This window comes from Sebastes fasciatus, chromosome 3 (assembly GCF_043250625.1).
Source record: "Sebastes fasciatus isolate fSebFas1 chromosome 3, fSebFas1.pri, whole genome shotgun sequence".
Taxonomy (NCBI): domain Eukaryota; kingdom Metazoa; phylum Chordata; class Actinopteri; order Perciformes; family Sebastidae; genus Sebastes; species Sebastes fasciatus.
The window spans coordinates 9,146,298-9,169,517 of record NC_133797.1 but is presented as its reverse complement, the minus strand read 5'-3'; positions in this window follow the sequence as shown (position 1 = coordinate 9,169,517).

The following is a 23,220-nucleotide window of genomic DNA, read 5'->3' as shown; positions in this document are numbered from 1 at the left end:
CAGCCTGCACACCGTAGAGAATCTGATTTATATATGCAAAGGGCAAATACATTAGCAGAAACACAAGCCTGTCAGTCGCATTTCCCAAGCATGCTCTGACAACAAGGGATGCAGAGAGAGAGAGGGAGGGGGGAAATGCATTACAGAAAACAAAAACACTGTTTGTATCTCAAGGTTTTTGCTTTAAGATAGGAAATTATATGAGTGCTGAAAAAAAAAATAAAGCTTTTTTTTTTTTTTTTTCCTTTCTTTTCCATCGCTCTGGTGAAAGTTTGAAAGTTGTAATATTAAGACACTAAGGGCGCGAGGTAATGGAAGGAATAAATCTTAACTTGGTGAGTCATATAATGCCGCTTGTGGAGTCCAAGTACGGCACGCATTTGTCAGAGAGAGAGAGAAGGAGAGAGCAAGAAAGAGAGAGCGAGATAGCCTCACGAATGAGAGCACGATGACAAATATTTCAATCTGGATGGAATATGCCTTGCTGTTCCTTCCCCAATGCATAAAGCAAATCATCTGTGTTTCACTGCTTAGCAAGTAGGAATCAGAGCTGGGTTAAATGGTGTTTGCAAAATATCCTTAGCATTTGCTTGGAGTAACAGATGGGTGGGGTTTGCCACATAGTAGAGACGAATGTGTGCCAGATAGTCACACGCTGGAATTTGAAGGTAATTTTGATTGCCAACTTCAAAAGATTGGCTACTTGACAGATAATATTTCATCTGCTACAATTATTTCAATGGGCGATTATTTTAAAGCCCCTGAAAATGTGGTTTAAATCTCAAGACCTTAAGCGACAGTAGGAATATAAGAATATTTTTGGCATCATTGGGCTAAAATTCCACAATAACCTTTCAGCATATTGTAATTCAAGTGTTCTGAGAGAAAACTAGACTTATGCACCTCCTCATGGCTCTGTTTTCAGGCTTTAGAAAATCTAACCCGTGACGGGAGACTTTGGCCAATCACAGGTCATTTCAGAGAGAGAGCGTTCCTATTGGCTATTCATTCAACGGAGGCATCTGTCAATCACTCGCAAACTCAGATCAAACGGTCAAACTAGGCAGTGCTAATCAAATATTAATCAATATTCTGTTACTGTAATGCCTATTTTTAGCTGCAAATGTTTTCAGGAACTTCTTTTAGTGTACTGTTTAGCTGTAAAATGAGAATGTTTGCTCTGGCTGGTGGGTGGTGCTTGGTATTTCCTCAACTGATCTCAAAATGGCGGCTGGGTCACAAACCTTCTCATTTTACAGCTAAACAGTACACTAAAAGATGTTTCTGAAAACATTTTATGCAAGCAATAGGCATTACAGTAACAGAATATTGATTCATACTTGATCAGTGCTGCCTAGTTTGACTGTTTAGTCAGAGTTTGGGAGTGAATGTCAGCTGCTCAGAGACGGCGAGGCTCCAGCTCGGCTCTGATTGGTTGATTTCCTCCGGTCTGTGAAATCTTGCAGATGCCGTTAGGAGCACCGGAGGACACAGAGGCACATGATTTTCTTCAGATTATCTGTGCCATGCATGTCAGGATATAGTGACCGTTTTATAAAAATAACTTTTTTTTTCAATCATATGCTTCATATATATGCATTTGCTCCAATCTACCTACTCCAACTTTAAAGGGACACTCCACCAATTATACACACTAGTGCTGTGCCCTTTCAGAGTACGTGTCTGTTTGGAATGGGCCGATTGCTTGGCTCCCAGTATTGCTGCTTGCAGCGTTGTCGGGCGGGTGTCAAATATGAATCAATATTCTGTTACTGTAATGCCTATTTCTCCCCTCAAATGTTTTCAGAAACATATTGTAGTGTACTGTTTAGCTGTAAAATTAAAAAGTTTGTGACCAAACGAAACTCTGTTAACTTTTCCTGCTTGGGCCGGAGTCGATAACGTTACTCACTCTTATCACCACCACTCTCTCTCTCTCTCTCTCGCTTCACCACTCACTTCCCACGTACACACACACACACACACACTCTAAGCACTGGCTGTGCTCCAAATGACCTACGCTACTCGTATAACAACTGGCTCTAGAGAGGACCATTCGCATTTTCGCGTCAACCACCGAAGCTCTCCAACACGGGAGAACCTTCAGTTGGTTACAATCTCCTCACTTCACCCATAGCTATTTCCAGATCCTCCACACTGGACCTTTAAGTAAATATAACACAATGCTATTTACAAAATGCAATTTGCCTACCTTGCACACCAAAACCACAGCAGAACATTACAGTGTAAGGATATCATATTTCATTACCCATTGAAAAGGGCATGTAACAGAATGTTATAAAAACCTCTATGTTAATTCCCCATTATTAAGGTTGACATATAAGCAAGATGGTGATAGGAGAAGTCAGTCCGCGGCTGCCTCTGGAAACAGAACCGCAATGTATGCGAGGGACTCCCATGATGCAAGGGGAGGTTGGATGTGGGGTGAATCATGCTGCGGGAAATGTTTCATGCACTCCCAATGACAATTAGAAGTGGAACGCGGTTTTGCTAAGGCCATCTGTGACACGGGGGGAAGAAAAGGAAGCCGCTTAAGGGCTGCGCGCGCTGTCAAAATGAGCTAAATTGACAGTAGTAGGTATATGCACGATGTCAAGTCGACAATGATGTTATCGTGAAACAAAGGAAATAATTTGACAGGTGGGGAATGTTGGTTTAGACCCCGTGTGTTTTCGTCGAGGAAAGGATGTGTCAATGACACGCTGCACTGATGCAACCTGGAGAAATAGGAGATGAAAAGCACACTTCCTGTGTGGCCTAATCAGGTTCCTGTGTGCCCGCATAGCCACCGGTGCCACAGCTCTCTCTAACCCTATTATTTCAGACACACACACACACACACCAAAATAAGTCCGAAAGGAGATAAACAAACCGTGGTATCCATTCCTTGACACCTCCAAATAATGTAAGGATAAATATATTAAATCCTTTCTGAGAAAGCAATGATGAAGCAATCAAAGCGACGAGTGATTTTAAAAGCAGAGCTAATGCAGCAATCAGCTGGGTGATTTGTCAATAGCGAGCAATTCATGCTCCTGCTCTAGTGCAATGCCCTGCAGGTAAACAAGAGAAACAAATGAGAAACATTCAAGTGCACTCTTCCTCTTCACCACACACACATGGATGCACGCACACATACAGACAGACACACACACACACACACACACACACACACACACACACACGCACACACAAACACCTCCTCAGCTGTTGTTGTCAGCATGTTAATCAGGCTTTGGTATGGTTGTAGCCCTGAGGCGCTGTGCGATATAAACACAGATAGAATAAATATCCCATTTTAGTACCTTTAAATGACTGACTTTGTTGCCTTCCTCCCTGATGGCTCCGAGAAGAAAGTTTGTGATTAAGTATTTATGATGTTTAGCGTTCGACAAGACCACTATCTCGCACACGCCGGGGCGTTTAAATCTTGAGAAAAGAGTGATGCTGCACAATGTGTCGCTGTTAAGTGCTAGTGACCTTTCTGTAAGAGGCCGTCGTGGCTGGCATTGGAGACGAGATCATTACGGCTCTGGTTTTTAATTGAGGCCTTTATCCCAGGTGTAATCAGGGCTAAATAAACAACGCTGGAATCATCCAAGACCCAATTAGGCCTATGGGGGAGAGCTGTGTGCGGAGCTGCAATGTGCTGCTTCTTCATAATCAGCTGATACTAATACTTGATGAAAGAGTCTGATATCTCTACCTGTCTCCACAACTAATTGTCTGTAATTAGTACAAGGTAGGGGTAATTGTGAAGGTTGATGTTATTATGAGGAATATCATTGGGCGCAATATTCACATTTCCTATTGTGTGGGCTTAGAAAGAAAAAAACAAAACTCTGGAATGCCTTTAATTGCTGTCATTATGATCACTTTCACGTGGGAATATTACATGATACCATTAAGGCATACTGGGGATGTTTGAGAAACGAGGTGTCATTAGTAGGATTTTGTCATCTTCTAATCAGTTTTTGAAATGGAAGATTCCGCCGCGGTAGACGGGCGTTAATCTTACGCCAAAGACCTCTAAATGACTCCACACCTCTGTGGCCGAGAGATAAACAAAACTGAAAAGAAAAGAAAGCGATACTCCCTCTCTAGTTAATTAAGTGACGAAATAAGCTTGGAAATCCCCTGAATCAAATTACACAACAGGGGCGGCGGCAAACAGTATGCACACACCACCACCGCCGCCGTGTATAACGAATGGGCTTAATGCAACCACACATCTTTAATGAAATCATGTGAATTGTCTTAGATCTTTGCTTTTATGAATTTGCCTCCGGTGGCCAATGCACCAGGAAGTCAACGGAAATTATTCAGCCGCTGCTCCCGTGGAACAAAGTCTGTGTGTGTCAGCACACGCCTAGGAGGAAACGGGGAAGTAATAGGACAATGAAGGATGATGCACTTATTCCTTGATGTTGCACTATATAGTGTGTGTGTGTGAGTATATAGGTGTACTTTTCATATGTTAATATATCTATTTCTGCAACGATTTATATGTAAATTAGGCAATTACTGATTGGATTACTACTGTTTAATATGTGGAGCAAGTCTTCTTTTTCATCATCGTTTATATGCCTTGCCCTTATCTGGTGGGTCATGACGCAAAAGTGGGCCACGGGTCTGTTTTGAGTGGATTGCTGGCATGTGCATAAATGCTTATATTCAAGTGTATTGAGTTTCTGATGCCTCATTTCTCTTTGAACGCACCGTACCGCCACAGCTGTCATGTCACCGCACTGTCTACCTCTGACAGTCGTTGTTATTCGTAACCCTAACCGCCACAGCTGACTTTGGAGGCGCCATCAGATGCTCTTCCGTTGGCTTCCTCATGTGCCTTCAGTACTGTTTTAATAAGAGGTTAGCATTTCAATCGCTAATTTAATTTCCTCTGTTATGGGTTTTGGCAGGCCTTTGCCATGGAGGCGTCATTTTAGGTTTTTATTAATTCGCACTGAAATTATTTAACCCTCTGAGACCCACAATAAAACCGTTTTTGTCTCTTTTAAGGGGGTACATGGGGGTCTTTAGAGGGAGATAGCAGGTCAGCAGTAGATGCCACATAGAAGTGGTGTACATCATCTGAAAGCTGGGAACCTGAAGATTAATTTGAAATGCAGCTCAGTACTGTGTGTCAAGTTGTTCTAGTCATTACTCTATAATACACATGAATTAATGAATTAAAATACATTGTGAAAGTGTATAAGGGGTTTAGAACATTTTGATGGAAGTATATGATGGTCATTCCCATGCTCTATTATGTCTCATAAGTTGTTGCAGCAATTTTTGGGTGGATACCATTTGTTACAGAGATTTGATGCTAGATTTAACCATTTTTTACAACTCGAATATTGATACAAATTATCAATAATCCCTCCAAAATACCACATTAAGACACCAAGACCTTGAGGAACACAACAGAAAAAGGCTTTTTTGCGGCTGGATGGCGAGCACTTCTGTTCTGGAAACTGCTCAGAAACCTCCTTATGGTCAATCTAGGAAAGCCCTGCATTCTGTGAAGGCCCCAGGTCTGTAGTTTGTGTTTGTAAAGTTTCATGAGGCTGTGATTATCCTAGAGGTAATTACCACAGGTAATTTTATACAGTGAGATCAAGAATAAAAAAAATGCTCTCACTATATGAAATGGCTACTATGGGGATTAACATCATCACACATGAATACAATTGGGCTCATTGGATCCACAAGAGCCTCAGCTTGTGATACCCAATGTATGTAATTCAAGACTGTTTAGGGACCCCAGTATGCAGACATATTCAAACACATACTTTTTAGAATAGGCGAAAATAACACTGCATACATAAAACTTCATGTGATAATATCATGAGCCTGCATGTGACATAGGAAGGGGAGCCAAATCTGAATGGCTTGTTGAATCGCATGTTTTCTGATCTAGGCAGCCCCAAAAAAAACTGACTGCTTGTCTTATTTCACAGTTTGTGGTTTGGTAGACACTCCAGATTCCCAAATGTATGTGCACAAGCACTGAAAAAGATAGATGATAAAAGATCATGATATATCTCCTTTAACCCCCTGAGACCAGTACCAAACATGCCAAGCCAGCTTGTGGGGAAGGAGGCTCAATAACGCTCCAATCTTATGCTAAATTTTGGCAAGAAAAACTGGCATGGCCATTTTCAAAGAGGCCCCTTGACCTCTGACCTCAAGATATGTGAATGAAAATGGGTTCTATGGGTACCCACGAGTCTCCCCTTTACAGACATGCCAACTTTATGATAATCACATGCAGTTTGGGGCAAGTCATAGTCAAGTCAGCACACTGACACACTGACAGCTGTTGTTGCCTGTTGGGCTGCAGTTTGCCATGTTATGATTTGAGCATACTTGTTATGCTAAATGCAGTACCTGTGAGGGTTTCTGGACAATATCTGTCATTGTTTTGTGTTGTTTATATATTTCCAATAATTTATACCTACATTTGCATAAAGCAAGCATATTTGCCCACTCCCATGTTGATAAGAGGATTACATACTTGACAAATCTCCCTTTAAGGTGCATTTTGAACAGATAAAAAAATGTGAGATTAATTTGCGATTAATCACGATCAACTATGGACAATCATATTAAATGTTTTAATCGATTGACAGCCCTAATATATACAAAATAGACAACAAATAATAATTATATTTCTTCATTGATCTACAGTATGTATTTTCTGTATAAAAAGCAAATATAAGCAGCCCTATCCGTGGCAAGATACCGTGATACCAGTGATACAGTCCAGTGAACGCACAGGAACAATCCACTAAAAGCACATGAAACTGTTATGAAAAGTGAAGATAATGCGAAATGGCTTTCAACCTCCAGCACTTGCTCGATCTTGTTACTCATTGTAAATGCATTGAGAGGTAAGTGGATGTGGAGTTGACTTTTCGCAGCGAGAGAGTGACTGCGGGTGTGATACTGATAAAAAATAAAAAATGTCAGCGGCTCATCTGATACACTGCAACATGGCTTAGTGATCGACTCACCTACAACCCCACAGGGGTTACGTTACCGTGCTCTTTGTTAGCTAAATGTCAGCGCCCCACCTGGCTCCTATCATACACTGTCTCATACCCCCAGGCAGCACTCAGAGATACCGCTGAGGTCCAAAGGTTCAAACTCGCTCTCTCGGTCAGTTTAAAGCCAAATGTACAGTGCTGCACATCTGTATGGATAAGGTGAGGGTGAAGACTCGTGGCACCAGTCTGCTTTTCACTTGAGGGCTAACCTATATTATCACAATATGTGGTTTATCAGGACCAGTTTAAATAACACAATTCCTCTGCTGCCTCTTCACCTTTAAAAGTGAAAAAGCAGCAACGGGGGTACATTTTGATTTAAGACTTTTTCTTTCCCCGAGACAGCTTTCAGTGTTGTGAAATTAAATGCAATATGTATGTGGTAGAATGCCAAATTCTGAGATTGAAATTGCAAATTAAGTCGTCTTGCATTAGTTTGTTTATTTTATGTCGAACTCCATGATCACAAGGGCGTGAAAAACTGCAGGGATTGATAGCACCTGATTAACTAGATCGCAAGCCGCATAACACCCCAGAGCATATTTTGCATGTGAAACTTTGACAGTGTGCCTGGATTTCTTTTAATGATAGTAATTTATGAAAGCCGCATACGCTACGTTAGCTATTAGTTAGGAGAGCTTCATAAATTGATTTTTGCCAGACTCGACATAATGGTCTCATCTGGAATAAAATCTGGCAGTTTTCAGATGACTCCTCTGAACCTGATTAGCTGTGGGGTTTGCATGCTCTGTGAAGATCTTTTAGGCAGATTTTATTTTAGTCATCCAGGCGAATAATAGAGGGAATATGCGTTTTATAACGTGGTTGGTTATTTTTAAGCATACCAAATTACGCACCAGCACTTTTCAGTAATTTAATCATCTTTCTACAAAAATTGTGTAATGTGGATTGAAAAAAAAAACTTAAATTACCGCCTTGCTATTGTACGCCTCCACCAACCAGTCAAGTTTCAGTTGACATCCATGTCTGTGCAAAATGTCATCATTTTATCCTATTAGACATTTGTAAAAAAAAGTAATAATTAGCTATGATTTCTTCAGTTATTGCCGAAAACGTGGTTTGTGAGGTCACTGTGACCATGACCTTTGACCATCAAAATCAGTTCATCCTTGAGTCTAAGTGGACGTTTGTACCAAATTGCTCAGAGACTCCAGCTCGACTCTGATTGGTTGTTTTCCTCCGGATGACACCGGAGGACACGAAGGCACTTGATTATTTTCAGATTACCTGTCTCATGCACTACTGTCAGGATATAGTGACAATTTATACAAATATTTTTTTTATAATCATATTTGCTCCAATTCTACCTACTGTGGCTTTAGGTAGTTTTGTTGCATTTGTGTTGTTTTGTTTCAATGTTGTAGTCATTTTAAGGCAAACCATGATGTTTGTGTTTTTTTTTTTTACTAAACTTAACCAAGTAGTTGTGTTGCCTAAACCTAACAAAATACTTTTGTTGCATTTTTTTGCGTTGTGTTTCAATTTACAACGTTAACCACATCTTTAAAACTGTTTAAAAAGTGCAACTGTAATTTGGGAGAAAATATGTTTCCCTCGAAATGTAATCAAGAATACAGTTTATCTGTAGGGAACAACATTTTCTAGGAGACAAGGATGGACAGGCCACATGACAAACATCCAAGTACTACTGAGAGTTAAACTAACAACCGTCAGATTAAGAGTTATAATGCTGCACCACATAAAAACAGATGTGCCAAAGTTGAATTCTTAGGACCTCCTATAATGGCAGTTCAACCCCAGTAAGTCCACTAAACCCTCACCCTATCCTCTCCACTCACTCAAGTTGGAGCATTCTTGTGAATAGTTCGCCATATTAAGCACCACTTCAAACGTGTTTTGGTTGGAGTGGAAGTTGACAATAAAACTTTTCGACAGTCTGCACTAGCGCTGACCTGCTGTGCTGTACCTTCAGTAGCCCGAAATGTGCCAGAGAATAGAGAACCCTTCATACAAATTTTATTTCTGTCTGGCTTCTTCAATAGGCATCATTTCTGGTGAGGCACATAAACCTTTGTTACACTTTACTTACCGTGTCTCTTATAGTGCCTGTGTAGCAGGACTTAATAACAAAGAGTCAATCTCTTCCACATGCTGTGGAAGAGATTGTTTTGGTAATGTTTACATTTAAAAGTTAATAACACATAAAATAACCACAAGTGTTAAGCGAGCCAGGGGTCTGCCTGTATCCATGGTGATGGCTGCTTCCTGTTTATAAGCCAGGAGTTTACCAGTTTATTTATACTCTCCCACCGTCTACAGATTGTCCCCCACAGCTGTGAGTGGTGGGGAAGGACTGATATGCAAAAGGTTTCCACTTCCTGGAAAACACACCTAAATTGCAGGCGGCACTTGAGGGGGCAGGTACATCATTAAATGTCTATCAGCTGATAATCAATCAGCGGCATGACTGCAGCCGTGGTAACAGTTCTTGTTGAGGATGAGTTGTTGTGGAACAGGTGATTATCACGTCTGTTAGGGACATGCTTGAAGATGAACTCAGATCTTTTACTCACGTAAAAGGAGCAAAACCACAGTGTAGAAACACTCGGCTACAAGTAAAAGCATTCTAAATGATACTGAAGTAAAGTAAAGAAGTATTAGCATCAAAATATACTGAAATTACAAAAAGTGAAAGTACTCTTTATGCAGAATGGCCCATTTCAGAATAACGTATTTCATAGTATTGGATTTGAATTATTGATGCATTAATATCATTTAAATGTTGCAGCTTGTAAGGGTGGAGCAGATTTTTGACTATATATATACAGTATATATTATAAGGGGGCTGCGGGGGCTTTGGTTAGCACTGTCGCCTCACAGCAAGAGGGTCGCAGGTTCAAATCCGGCTTGGGGCCGTTCTGTGTGGAGTTTGCATGTTCTCTCCGTGTTAGCGTGGGTTTTCTCCGGGCACTCTGGCTCCCCCCCACCCAACAAGGTATCAATAATGTTAAAATGTATCCATAATAAAGCATCATATTTTTTTGTTGATTATATAATAATACACAAAAGTATTAATAATCTGATTCCGCAAAGTAACGAGTAACTAAAGCTGTCAAATAAATGTAGTGGAGTAAAAAGTTCTATAGTTTTCTCTCTGAATTGTAGTGAAGAAGAAGTATAAAGTAGCAGAAAGTAGAAGTAAAGTAATGCAAACTAACATGTAAACATTATTGTATTTGTCATATACATACAGGTACATTCATGAAATTGGACTTCTGCATTTAACCCATCTTTAGGAGCAGTGGGCCTCTGTAAAGCGCCCATGGAACAATTTGGGGACACTCAAGGACATTGTCAACATGTAGACAGTAGGAACCGGGGATCGAACCACCAACCTTGCGGTTATAGCACAAACACTGAACGCACTGAGCTACAGCCACCCGTAACTCAAAATTGTACTACTTGAGTAAATAAGTTACTTTCCACCACCTTTTAGGGAGCATACAAGCTATGCAACTCTTATTGCAGCTAAACGTCTTTGGACAGCTTCGCAAAGACAACACAGTAATGCCTTTTTTATTTGGATTTAACCATGGCAGCAAATGCCAAACATATGTTTACCAGTCTCTAATGATTCCCATACTGTTGGTGCACATGCCATTTTGTTTTCTTGCAGCATAAGCCTTCTACAGGCAGAACTAGCATGTGCCATTCCATGTGCTGGTTTTAGACAACACATTCAGCATAAGCTGGTTCTGGTTGTGTGCCTGCCATGTTTTTACGTGTGGACATTTTGAACACCTTTAAAGGGAACCTGATCTTGTACAAGTAGGTGTGAAGCCGTACTTCAATAAAATCATCAACTCAGAGATGGAAAGAGTACTAGAATAAAAGTGCTGTTACTTTAAAGAAATATTATTCAAGTAAAAGAAAAGCACTTGTATAAAAATGTACTTCAGTAAAAGTAAAAAGTATGTCAGTCAAAATGTAATCTAACGTTACTGTTAATTCAAAGAACGTCTTTGGGCACTCTGCAGTCTGTGCATACAACTGATTATCAAATATAAATATGTCTTCCTCAGTATAGCCTCACAAGAATGAACCAGAAAACAGACAAAACTCTAGCCAATTCAACAAAAATGGACACCACAGGGCCTGAAACTTCTTTTAGAATCACCAGTAGAATAAAACATCACCAAAGAAGACAACATGAACATGCATAAACAATATAAATTCCACAGTGCTTGCAGCCATATTGCAGCAGCAAAGGAGACACAGTTTTTACCATATTTCTATGGGTTTTACACATCGCGTAGCGCGCACACGCAACTATGTTGCTAGGCAATGAAGTGGTTGTTGACGTTCTCTTCTTTGGAGTTCAGCAGTGTGTTATTTTACTCACCTGACTGAACGGCACCCTGCAAGCTTTTAGCAAGTCCTCCACAATCTGCTCCACGTTGAACTTCTTTACTCGTTCATTTTGAAAGAATACTACAACCAGTCCACTCGGCCTCTCTGTCCCAGTATAGCCAGTCCACTCAGCTTCTCTCTCTTAGTATAACCAGCCCACTCGGCCTCTCTGGTCCGACTGCGGTCCTCAAATTCCAAATGGTTTGTGCTGAATTAGGCTCTACCGTCACATCAGGGAACAGTCTCAGACAGCAGACAGTCCTCACACACCTCACTGAAGAAAGATGTTAGCATTTAGCATGTTAGCCAGACACAGCGTGCCCCTACTGTAAAGGTCACAAACATTGTGGTTGTGTCACTTTTTGTGCTCGCCGGATGGTGCATTAAATCATAAGTCATTCATTAAGATAGATGCACACATATATATATATATATAAGGGCTGTCAGTCAATTAAATATATTTAATTAATCGCATGATTGTCCATAGTTAATTGCAAATTAATGGCACATTTTTTTATCTGTTCAAAATGTACCTTAAAAAAAAAACAATTAACAACACAAAACAATGACAAATATTGTCCAGAAACCCTCACAGGTACTGCATTTAGCATAAAAAAATATGCTCTACTCATAAACTGCAGCCCAACAGGCTACAACAGCTGTCAGTGTGTCAGTGTGCTGACTTTACTATGACTTGCCCCAAACAGCATGTGATCATCATAAAGTGGGCATGTCTGTAAAGGGGAGACTCGTGGGTACACATAGAACCCATTTTCATTCACATATCTGGAGGTCAGAGGTCAGGGGACCCCTTTGAAAATGGCCATGCCAGTTTTTTCTCTCCAAAATTTAGCGTAAGTTTGGAGCGTTATTTAGCCTCCTTCCTACAAGCTAGTGTGACATGGTTGGTACCAATGGATTCCACATATCAGGTCATGTGGGAAAACGTCTTTAGAAGAGCTTGGTGAAATAGCATTTTGATGCAAAAACATACGTATATCGACCAAAATTTCAGTGTTCTGATTTGAATACATACAGTACTACTGGGAAGCTACAGAATTATATCAAAACCTAAAAAGATAACAATAATTGACCCACCTTAACACTAAGTATGTGCAAAGCTACTCCAAATGCAGACAGAACCTTATTTCATCCCCACAAAATACTAGCACATATTTTTGTGTAGGAAAACGGCAATTTACTTTTCAGCAACTACCGCTTTTATCTATTTGCTTGGTCTACCACGACTGCACTGATCTGTGTTTGCTCGCAGCATTACTCAGCATTTCATGAAAAGGCTAAGGTCACTTTCAGTCATCTCCTTACATTCACTCTCTCTCTCCCTCTCTCTAAATGTTTCTCAACACTGATTTGAATGAATGTGCCGGTTCCTCCAACTAAGGGCGCTTTGGCAACACAACCATCCGGCATACTTGAACCTACAACCTCTACAATTTGCCATTAGCTAAACACTCTGAAAGTAGCTGCAAGCCCTGAGGCCAGGTGTTTCACTAAGAGCCATTCAGTCTCTTTTTTTAGCCCTGAGCTACACTACAGTTCTAACAGGAAAAAGAGCTTTGAGCCGGCAATCTGTAGGCAGACATGGATTGGTTCCACAGGTACCACCGCTGAAGATGTGTAAAAGAGACCTGAGGGTAGCGCTGTGTCCAGCAAAACCCCCCTTCTAGGAGTATCAATAATTCAAAAGGACAAAGCGTCTGATACATGAGAGTAAAATGCAGCTTGCTTTCCCCCTCCTGTGTCAATATTTTGACAGCAAAAGAAGAGGAAGGCATCCGAGGGGACTCTGCCATGTAAAGTGTTCTTTCATGTTTTGCAAAGTGAGTGCTACCTCTCCGTCTACATCCATGAAATGGAGAGTTAAGAGGAAGCCACTGTGAGGGTACAGTCTGTTCGGGCTGAGTGACTAACTTAACGACCGACTGGCTGGGGAAATGACTGAGCTTCACGCCGCCGGTCTCTTCTTCTCTGCGGCTGCTCCCGCTCTTCCAGCGTCTCACTCTGTTTCTTTTACTTCTTCTTGTCTTTCAACGTTGAATTTTTTTGTTCTTCCTTCTTACACACCCTCACCTCGCACAGCAAAAAAGGAAAAGGAGCGAAGGGAAGGTCATTACGGTTGTGAGGAGGAGAGAGAATAACACATGGGGAGATGGAGAGAGCTGCACGGATGAAGGGGGTGAGAATAAAACAAATGGAGAGCAGTGTACAAAAGGTAATGAGGCCAAAAGAAAGGGAACGACTGAAGAGAGGATAACAAGATAATGCCCTCCTGCCAGTGTAGTCCTGATTTAAAACAAATGGCTTCTATCATCTTCAACAGCTTTTTTTCTTCTGCAAGTTTTTGGGGCATTTTGTCCCGTACAAAAGCCGAGGAAGACGTTCTTTTTGGATTTTAAAAATCACACAATTGCATCATCTAAAGCACTATTCATCAAGGCTCAAGGATGGTAGTTAAAGCAGGTAGTGAGAAGGCTGTCATCCACATTTGGGTTGCTCATTGCGACTAATCACTTAACTCTCGTCCCAAAAGTATCTTTGTGCTGCGATTTACAAACACATACGCACACACACAGTGAAGCTGAGGGTGTAGTCCACAAACACTTCTTTAATTATGCTGTGAAGTTTTCTCCCAGATGCCCTACTTATTTCCGGGGAGCCGGGAAGCGGCGGAGTCTTTGGGGACAGACGACGCTCCCTGAAGTGGGCGAAGGAAGGATGGAAGACGTCCCTGGTGGCAGCAGGGGAAGACCGCGTCAGTGCTCTCGTGGGGGAGAGCAATTCAGGCCCTTGTTTTCTCCTACTTTCTGTTCCGTCTTCAACGGATGAAAAGAAAACAAGACAACATCTCACAACTGCTTTTGTCTTTCTGGGAACATGATGATACCGTTATAAATTAATAAAAAGTGGGAGAAAAGTGGGCTATTAATGTTTCAAGGGCTGTTCTTTGTCTTTTTTTTTCATTCTTTCTTGAATTAATATGATGAAGGACCAATACGTCTTCACAGATTCAAGATTCAAGATTCAAGATTCAAGATGTTTATTGTCACGCCGGTTGTACAGGTACAAACGTGTGAAATACTTTTCGCTAGGAAGCTCCATTAAATAATAAATTATATTACATTTACATTACAATTATAAAAGGAAATACTTTATACAAGGGCATATTAAGAACATATGTATTAACAATATATACAGTATATACAGTATAAGAAATATTTTTGTGTAAGAATGTGTCAAATTAATTATAGATTTAAAAGTCTGATGGCCTGGGGGAAAAAACTGTTCCTCAGTCTGCTGGTGAGAGTCCTGGGGGTCCTGTATCTTCTACCAGAGGGCAGGAGGGAGAACAGGCTGTTGTGGGGGTGTGTCGTGTCCTTAATGACCCTCAGGGACTTCCTGAGGCACCGCTGGGTGTAAAGCTCCTGCAGGCTGGGCAGCTCGCACCCGGTGATGTGTTGGGCCGAGCGCACCACCCTTTCCAGCGCCTTACGGTCCACGTTGGTGCAGCTGCCGAACCAGGTGGTGAAGCAGCCTGTCAGGAGGCTCTCTATGGTGCCCCGGTAGAAGTCCCTGAGGATTTGCGGTTTCAGTCTGAAAGTCTTGAGTCGCCTCAGAGCGTACAGTCTCTGCTGGGTCTTCCTGACTACAGCGGTGGTGTGGGTGGCCCATGTCAAGTCCTTATGGATGTTGACACCCAGGTATTTAAAGGTGTCCACCCTCTCCACCGCTGTGCCGTTGATGGTGACTGGGGGGTGAGTGCAACCCCCCCTCCTGTAATCCACGATGACCTCCTTGGTCTTTGAGATGTTCAGGGAGAGGTGGTTGTTCTGACACCACTGTTCCAGGGTGGTCACCTCCTCCCTGTAAGCCATCTCGTCGCCATGGGAGATCAACCCCACAACTGCTGTGTCGTCCGCAAACTTCACGATGGTGTTTGAAGCTCTTGTTGCCACACAGTCGTGGGTGTAGAGGGAGTACAGGAGGGGGCTGAGAACACAGCCCTGAGGCGCTCCTGTGCTTAGAGTCAGTGAAGTCGAGGTGAGGTTGTTGATTCTCACCACCTGGGGGCGTCCCGTCAGAAAGTCCAGGATCCAGTCACACAGTGGTGTGTTCAGGACCAGATCCTTGAGCTTACTGACGAGCCTGGAGGGCACTATGGTGTTGAACGCTGAGCTGTAATCCACGAACAGCATCCTCACATAGGTGTCCCTTCCTTCCAGGTGGGAGAGGGCGGTGTGTAGTACATGGGCGATGGCGTCCTCTGTGCCTCTGTTTGGGCGGTATGCAAATTGTAGGGGGTCGAGTGTGGGGGGAAGCATGGGGCAGATTAGGGATTTAACCAGTTTCTCAAAACACTTGCTGATTATGGGGGTGAGGGCTATGGGGCGCCAGTCGTTTAAGCTGGTTACTTTTTGTTGTTTGGGGATGGGGATGATGGTGGTGGATTTGAAGCAGGTGGGGACAGTCCGGAGAGATAGTGACAGGTTGAAAATTGTTGTGAAAACCCCCGCCAACTGGTGTGCGCAGGACTTCAGGACGCGTCCAGGAATGCCGTCTGGGCCGGCCGCTTTGCGTGGGTTGATACGCAGGAGGGTCCGGCGAACATCAGCCTCTGTGATGGAGAGGGGACGGTCCTGTTCTGCAACAGTCATGGGGGAGGGGTGTGGAGGTGGTGGGCAATCCAGGTTTTCAGTTGAGGTGGGGGTAGAGGGAAGGGGGTTGTCAGTGTTGGATGGTAGTGGTTGTAAGGGGGGGTTCTTACAGATTACAGCACATTTAGTGATTTTCATATATTTTGGTTGAAAAGGCAACCATTGAGCCTCACACAAGGACCACAGATTCACTCTTAAGTGAAATGTACAAACTAGTCACATTCACCAATTTTCATGTATTTACAATTGGGCTGACTAAGTTAACGCATAATAATAAGGAGGAGGTCGAGGAGACCAGCGTTCGTGTCCCGTGTGAAACCAGAAGTCAATGATGATTAATATGTCATGTAACTGACGTACTTAAGCAAGGCCACTTCCGGTGTTATTTTAAGTCAAAACACGATCTTTTCCTAAACCCTAACTATTATTCTTTTATAAACCTAACTAAGTAGTTGTGTTGCCTAATCCTAACCAAATCGATCTATTCCTAAGCCTAACTAAGTGGCTTTCTTGCCTAAACCTAAGGAAGTTGTTTCCTGTGAAGACGGAAGTTTATTTTGCGAAGACCGTATGCATTTAACAAATGGAAATTGACACGTGTTGCTGGACATTCGTAGGAAAACATACATAAAAAGAGACAACCTTTTTGCAAGATATCATACAAACCGTTGTATGACAATTCCTTGACTAATGTAAAGGTGGCATTCATTAGGTTGAAATGTGTGATAAAGGACACATTTGTGCAGATTGCTGAATCAGACTAGGAACATTTGTTTGAGCAACCGTCATGGACAAAAAGTATTGTTAGAGTAGTTTAGAATAAAAGTACTAAAATGTTCTTGCAAGAGGCCCGTTTTCTTTTTAACAATCACACTAAATGATCAGGATGTCTTGTCCTCATGTGTTTCATTTTCATGCTGTCTCCGTCACCCCATCTGACACTATCAGAACAGAAGAAGGTTTGGTGAGTTCCCAAAATAAATAAACCTCATAAGAAACCTTGTATTTCCTGTTTCTAATCAGCACATGTTCACTTTGACAAGCCCCATCAACAACTGTCACTGCATATTAACTGGTCATGAAGCATCTGACCCCGTTCCCGTTCCCACACCAGGTGACTGCAACCCTGTAATTGACAAAACGCTCCGGCTGCCCTCCTTCCTGACAATGATATTATGACTCATATTAAAAATTAATTAACGTACTGGCCTGCGCCGCATTCATCGGTCAAGTCTGCAGCTCTGCATCTAATAACTTTTTCATTTCATTTATTTACTCTCCTTTATTTGCTTCCAGTCCCATCGGTTATTAAGCCGGCTCTAATTAATACAGTCCATGTGGACTGTGAGCTCGTCTGAGCAATGGTCAGAGTGATAATCAACAACTTGTTACATTAGCAGGTATTCAACAAAGAGTTATGGTGCTTTATTATCATGTGTCAAGTGACCGTTCATCTTGTACATAATCTATAACAAAAGTTTGAACAAAAACTGTAGTTCTTAAGAGTATTTTTTACCTGTCAAAATGCCAGCTAGTTTACAGATTTGACAGGTAACCTGTGTCCTCCGATGCTCCTAATGGCATCTGCAAGATTTCACAGACTGGAGGAAAAGAACCAGTCAGAGCTGACCTGAGGTCTGCTGTCCAGCTGCAGTCTATGAGAGCCGGCTGTCAATCACTCGCGAACTCCGACCAAACGGTCAAACTAGGCAGCGTTGATCAAATCTGAATCAATAGTATGTTACGTTAATGTCTATTTCTCGCCTCAAATTTTTTCAGAAACATCTTGTAGTGTACTGTTTAGCTGTAAAATGAGAAAGATTGTGACCCGGCAGCCATGTTGAGATCTCTTGAGGGAATACCAAGCACCGCTCACATGACTGGAGCACAGCCAATAGGAACGCTCTATCTGAAATGACTTGTGATTTGTCTTAGATTTTTAAAGCCTGAAAACAGAGCCATGAGGAGGTGCAGAAGTATAGTTTTCTCTCAGAACACTTGAATTACAATATACTGAAAGGTTATTATGGAATCTTTGCCCAATGATGCCAAAAAATGTTGCCTACTGAAGCTTTAAAGGGACAGTTTGGGTGTTTTGAAGTGGGGTTATATGAGGTACTTATCTATAGTTAGTGTATTAACTACAGTAGATGATAGTCATCACACATCCAGTTTGGAGAAAAAGACAGGAGTACCAGCACGGGAGCAAAGCAATGTACTGCTGAGGACGGGGCCGGCAGCAAAACGTATTTCAGCAGCCTAAATGAAAGATTCACCCAAAAAAAATCTATATCAGTGTACGATATTTAGAATATTCTCAATGCTTTATCTTGCCGTCAAGACAGCCCTTTCTGATGGGGAACTGAACTGAAAGTGAAACTTATCTATGCTTTATTCAAAGCCACAAGACTCCGTTGACAGAAACAGTATAGATAAGTTTCACCTTCAGTTCTGTTCCCCAACGGAAAACATTGTAAATATAACGTACATTTAAAGGGACTCAATGTAAGAATCAGAAATTGCTTGTTAACAGTGACACATGTGGTCGTAAAGTCAACATCAGTTAAGGTTTGCCATTTTGTCAGCTCGGGGTCCGTCTTGATACCCAAAACCGAACAAAGCTCCCTCCATGAATCAAAGGCCCGACGTCGGTAACATTGTATAACAGGTAACAGTGTATGAATGGCTGACATGTAGTGTAAAGCACTTTGAGTGGTCAGAAGACTAGAAAGGAGTAATATAAATGCAAGACCATTTACCATTTACCATGACTATGGATAAGTACCTCATACAACCCCATTTCAAAACACCCAAACTATTACTTTAAGTACATTTTGACAGAAACATTAAAGTAATGTTAAATAAATAATAGGAACACTTTGTTTTACTTTTGAAAATGTGCAGACTCACAAAGTGAAATCGGAAAAATAAATAGATAAATTAATGCACGAACAAACAATCACACCTCTGTGTAAATGTAGCATGTGTAAGGCAGCGCTGCATATTAAATACGTCAGGATAAACAGATGGCACAGGACTGCAATGTTGAGATTTCACACTGTGTATAATTTACAGCTCCAGTGATACCTACCGTCATACAGCTAAAGCCCTATAGTGCTGTCAGCCCAGCCGCACACCCGTGTGAAAAGACAAACAAATTAAATAATAATAATAAATGACTTATTTTTTATTCAAAGCAAACATTTAGCCACAGGATTTTTGTCATGCGGGGATTTTGCTATGTTCCCTATCATTCCTCGAAGCTCGTCAGAAAACGAGCACCTAAATTTCATTACCGAGCCTTCTTGTCGCATTTGCTGCCAACACTGCCAAACATCCCGACTTCAAACAGCTTCCCCTCTTGCTAATGAGCAAAGCATGCATCCTGTTTTCGCCACCTTCTCTAAAATGCATTTCCCTTTCTCTGTCTTCCAACCCACCCCCTTCATTCCTCCACCCCTTTCGCAATTGAACTCTGAAGTGCCGGCACGCAAATCAAGCGCTAATCCATTTGAAGCTGACAGGGCGTCCTGATTACGGCGGCGGCTTTCTTCTTCAAACGTCCTATCACCATCATCTATCCAGGAACACATGTCGAAACATGAAAGAGCTCCCAAGTTCAACTAGCCGATCAATTGTTTGTCGGATGTGCCAACAAAGTGAGGGCAAATTGTCGTGCACACACCTGAGCCCAGGAGCTTAAGCCATAGAGTTTGTATGAAGGCACAGATTCAGACACAGGCTCAAACAGGGGCACTTTCATTTTGTGGAGGGAAATCACCCAGCACATGCACAGTTGTTTAATTCCTGTCACTGTCACTTTCCTGTTGAATTACTAATATTTAGATATTAAAATTTGGGGAATGAGACGGAAAGCCTTGTGTCTAGATATGAAAGGAGGAAGATGGAAGTCCGGGGTGAAACTTTCATGATTAAAGCGCCTTTCTTCCAAACTGCTAATGAAGCTGCAGCAAAAGTTCACTTCACTTCACGAAGGCCTCCCGCTTCACACACGTCTAATAGAGTTATGAAGTAGGAGTGTATTTCTTTTTTTACCAAATTTCCATTTGAAAGTCTTTAATTACATCTTCAATGTTGCTTAACATAGAATCTCAAATCTCCTGGATAATTTGACAGTGCCACAGGTTTATATTATACCCATCCTTTGTAATTATTCCTCTGTTTATGACAAACCTTTTTTTTTGTTGTTGTTTTTTTTTTCTTTCTGTTTGGTATTGCAATTGGCTCCAAATGCTGAGCCCTAACTGCTGTTGCTATGGAGAAGAAGCCAGCCAGAGGCGTGAATCAGGGCTGTAGCAAATTTGTTTTGCTTCCTTGTTGCAACTGGGAACAAAACACAGAGCCACAGTTGCTTAAAACTGTCCCCGAATATGAACATGAACTGATTCAAAGGACCAGTGTGTAACAATTAGAGGGCTCTATTGGCAGAAATGGAATATAATATTAATAAGTATGTTTTCTTTTGTGTATATTCACCTGATAATACGAGTCATTGTGTTTTTGTTACCTTAGAATGAGTCGTTTATATCTACATAGGGAGTGAGTCCCTTCTCCACGGAGTCCACCATGTTGCACCGCCATGTTTCTACAGTAGCCCAGAACGGACAAACCAAACTCTGTTAACTTTTCCTGTTTGGGCCGGAGTCGATAACGTTACTCGCTCCTGTTGCCACCGCTCTCCCTCTCTTGCTTCACCACTCACTGCCCAAGTACACACAAACTCTACCTATTGGCTCTGCTCCAAATGGCTCTAGAGAGGGCCATTAGTGTTTTCGCGTCGGCCACCGTAGCTCTCCAACATGCTTGGCACACGAGAGAGGCTTCAGTTGGTTGCGATCTCCTCACCTCACCACTAGATACCACCAGATCCTACACACTGGACCTTTAAACAGTGTTTTATCAGGTTTTTACAAAACATAACTGATAGCTTTAGCTTATCATTAGCGACACATGCAGCAGACTTTTAAGCTCAGTGATATTTCTTAGTGAAATTCTGGGAATCGCAATTGGCATTAATCAGTTTCAGTCCGTTTTTTTGGCCACTTGGGGGCAGAACTCCATAACAAACTGAATATCACATTTCTGACATATCACAGCCTTATAAAGTACATTTTAACAAACCAATATACACATCCAGCGGACATGTACAGTAGCAACATTAGCTTTATCTTGAAGTGTGTTTCTTACGACCTGATGGCAATGTGATCTCATGGGAATGCATATAAATAGCACGCCATTTTTAGGGGACATCCCGCTTGTCATGTCGTCACATTTTAAGCTTTTTATGTCATTTAATGCCCCGTTCTCATTCCCAACTTGTCACATACGGACGCACGGTCACAGTTTTAAACATGTGATTTACGTTATAAAATTCTAAAAACTACTTGGTTATGTTTAGAAAAAGATTGCGGTTGGGTTAAAATGTGTATGTTTGTTGTATACATAAATTAAGTTACTGAAGCTAACCTGAAGTTAAGAAGTCAAAGTAAATTGTCACATATGCAGTTTTAAACCTGTAGTTAACATTGTAAATTTAAACAAAACTACTTAGTTAGGTTTAGGCAACAAAACTACTTGGTTAGGTTTAGGAAAAGATCATGGTTTGGGTTAAAACATGTATGTTTGTTTCGTGAATTAAGTTACGTACATACGTTTAGTAGTCGACATAAATAAGTCAATGGTTGACTTTTGGTTTCACATGGACACTAACAGCAGTCTCTTGCGAAAGTCGTTTTTGTTTGACCCAATCTTCCACTCCGTCCTCCATCCTAGAATGACTTTCTTGCTCTTTTTACTACGTCACCTGACTTCCGGAGCACTTGCTCTGAGTAGTGATAAGATGTGGATTTACTTAAGAAATTGGCGTGTTATTCGTACGCCATTTGGTGATACCAGGCTGCTGATGGAAATCAGTCCAATATTCACTCTCCTTAGAGCTCTGTTCTGGTCTTCATTAACCCCCCCAAAAAAAAAAACACCTGGCTCTTTAGTCCACTATGTTTATCATTTAAATGCTAACTGTTTGGTGCTAGGGGCTGCACGGTGGTGCAGTGGTTAGCACTGTCGCCTCACAGCAAGAGCAGCTGCAGCTTTAACCTGGCTTCTGTGTGGAGTTTGCATGTTCTCCCCGTGTTAGCGTGGGTTTTTTCCTGGTTCTCCGGCTTCCTCCCACAGTCTACAGACATGCAGGTTAGGTTAATTGTTGACTCTAAATTGCCCTTAGGTGTGAATTATAGTGTGAATGGCTGTCTGTCTCTATGTGTCAGCCCTGTGATAGTCTGGGGACCTGTCCAGGGTGTACCCCGCCTTCGCCCAAATGTCAGCTGGGATTGGCTCCCCTGCAACCCTGAATAGGATAAACGGTTACAGATAATGGATGGATGGATGAATGTTTGGTGCTAGGCACGTTGTGTGTAATGGGTTTTTAGAGCTTTTTTTTTTCAAAAACAGCTGCCTGCTGCGGCTAAAAACACCGCTGTTGAGTGCTGTGAAACTGAACCAAAACAGTGAAGTTGCTGGCCGTAAAACCGAAAACAGTGAGCTGATGCTAAAACGTTCCGTAGAGCTACGGTGGAAGTGCAGAATCTGGTGACAGGTCTCGGTGAGTTTGTCACCCTTCTCACATTACTTCTAGTCATTTGATCCACTATTCACATAAACATGTTGAGTGATGCAGCTTTAAGTTTTTTATGTACACAGGCTTGTATCTCTATCTTGGGAGTGCTCTCATACTGCATGTTACCTACCATTGTATATGCAGGAAATAAACCTCTCTCCACTATATTTCTTCTCAGACAATATAAAACCTTTGTCTTTCTCCAAATCCAATTAGTGCAACTGCTTGACTTTCAGCAGCTACTAATTCATTTCCCTCTTTTCAAACCAGCCATAACCTCCCCCATCAAATATATACGGAATGTTGAAAGTGTTGCCACGATGTTCCTCCAACTCCTCCTCAGGGGTCACAGACTTTTTTAAGCGCCATTTTCTCCCGCCCATTACCTCACCTGCACCATCACCTGCTAATTTGATTCCAAATGCTAAGCGACTTTGAGCGCTTT